The 2115-nt window shown below is 62.1% G+C and overlaps 1 protein-coding gene across 1 annotated transcript in view; it reads right to left on the bottom strand.

The window, feature by feature from the left end:
* APBB1IP (amyloid beta (A4) precursor protein-binding, family B, member 1 interacting protein) overlaps window positions 1-1498 on the bottom strand; it is a 138575-nt gene extending 137077 nt beyond the window's left edge. Inside the window, exons 1-2 of the mRNA XM_012654855.1 lie at window positions 1433-1498; window positions 1097-1231 (exon numbers count right to left, since the gene is read on the bottom strand). The gene's annotated coding sequence lies outside the window, so the exon portion shown is untranslated. The remainder of the gene's footprint in view (window positions 1-1096; window positions 1232-1432) is intronic.
* Window positions 1499-2115: the final 617 nt, after the last annotated feature.

The following is a 2115-nucleotide window of genomic DNA, read 5'->3' on the forward strand; positions in this document are numbered from 1 at the left end:
GAGGATGACATTAAATTTCTTAGACTTTCCAAAACGCATTGAGCAGACCGGAAGTACCACCGGGGAGACACTACAGATCCCTGCTGATTTCACCAGCCAACACGATTGCCCCAATGGCCCATGTGCCACGCCAGGATTTCAGCGAGGCCAGAGGGAAAACTGCCACTCCAGGCTGACACAAAACGACAAAGGTTCCCTTTCTGAAATTTCAGTTTGGAGGCCCAGATTCTAAAACGAACAGAGGCTCGCCTTTGTTTAAGCCACCTTGTACCACCAGAAATAACCCCCGGGGACTTGTAAACTCGTGTTTATCCTCCATCTCTCTTCTCTAATGATCACAATAAAAGCTCTTTTTGACCCTCGCACCCTGAGTGGCTCTAGAAAGCGGCACAGCTCACGGTCCACCGGGGCGTGAATGCCGAGAGATGCCCTCCCCGAGGCCGTCGGCGGGACCCCGCGCCCGCGCTCTCCGAGCTGCGGCGACACCCTCGGCAGTTTCTCTCCTTCACAAAGGCCTCGGGACATTCATTCCAGGCTGAAGTACGAAATCGCGCCCGGTATTTACATTGGTCTCTATCGTATTTTAAAATGAAAAGGAGACTAACGCAGAGGAGAGGTTATTTTTAAAAAGAAGAAACGGCTGTCCGAAAGTTTTAAAGGAAGGAAACGCGAATATGCGTCCGACTGCGACTGGCACTCAGGTTCTCACACGACTCGCATCTGACCCACGGCGCCCGAAAATGCCCCCCGGGTGCCCCCAGATTCGGTCAGGCCGGGGCCCCCGGGGGTTCATACCGTCCCCCCTTTGACCTTGTAGCAATTTCCCGGGCAGGAAATCAGTGGAAGCGGATGAAACGGCGCGGGGAAGGCGAGCGCCAGCCCCAGGCCCCGCGCGAGCGGGGTCCAGCGCGGGGATCGGCGGAGGGGACTGGGGACCCGCCGCCCCGAGGGCCAAGCAGGGGGCCGCGTTCGGGACGCCAGCGCCGGGGGCTGCGCCGGGCCTCGGACCCGACGGACTTGGCGCGGGGTCCCGAGGCAGCCCCGAGGCCCCCGGGCTGCGGCTCCCCGGGCTCCCGGGCGGGCGGGCGCCGCTTACCTCGACGGCGTGGCGGGCGCGGCGGGGCGCGGCGGCTGCACCAGGGTCGAGCTCTGCGCGGCGGGAGGAAGTGCTGGCGGCCCTGCCCTTCCCGCGCGCCGGCTGCTGGGCGTCGAGGTGCAAGGAGGGCCCTGGCTGGAGACGGGGGACAGACAAAAAAGCGGATAAAGGACCCCTAAAGTTGGCGGCCGCTTTTTCCAACTCATCGGGTCTGCGCCTGATTTTCTCTATCCTCCCCCCCGCCACCACACCACCACCTCGAAGAAAAAACAGTTTTTTTGTGTGTGTGTTTTAATTCTGGGAAAGGCCGTGCCTTCTCCTCCCCCTCTCCCCTACCTTGCGCCGCGCGCGCCCTTCTCTCAGGAGCGTCCCCTGGCGAGCCGACCCGTCTTTGTAGCCTCGATCTGTTGCTGGGGACTCAGGGGCCTGGGCCCAAGCCGCAGGCTGAGGCTCGATGTGTCTTGCAACGGCTTTCCTGAGCGATTGCTTCAGCCCTGTCGGCGCTTCCTCTTTTGGACGGTTGTGCAAGGCTTCCCGGCCGCCCGCAGCCCGCCCGCAGGGGGCGCGACGCGGGGCTGGGGAGGTGACACGCGCGTGTCCGGCGGACTCTTCCCGGGTGGGGTGGAGGAAGGGCGTCCTCAGCGGGGGCCATTTCTCAACCCCCTCCCCCCAACTTCAGCCGCCCTCAGTGGGCGGGCGAGGCTGTGGAGGGGAGGGTGGGCACCCTCACGAGGGCGTCGCCGGTGGAAATGCAAAATGGGATGACCCCGGGGAGGGGCACTCGGCGATATCTATTGAATTTATACGTGCGGTCACTCTCCGACCCCGCCGCCCCGCTTCCAGGAATGTGTTACAGAGAAGCGCTGATGAAGAAATGAGGCGAATATGCACAGAGCCACGTGTGGCCTCACGATTTGTAAGAGCAAAGGGCTGCCTGGAAATGGGGTGTGACCGTTGGGAGCGGAGTCTCCTGAGAGAAAGTGGCCGGGCAGGTCTGAAAGTACCGAAGTTAAATCAGT

The sequence above is a fragment of the Propithecus coquereli genome, unplaced genomic scaffold (assembly GCF_000956105.1).
Source record: "Propithecus coquereli isolate 6110/MARCELLA unplaced genomic scaffold, Pcoq_1.0 Scaffold45, whole genome shotgun sequence".
NCBI classification, from domain to species: Eukaryota; Metazoa; Chordata; class Mammalia; order Primates; family Indriidae; genus Propithecus; species Propithecus coquereli.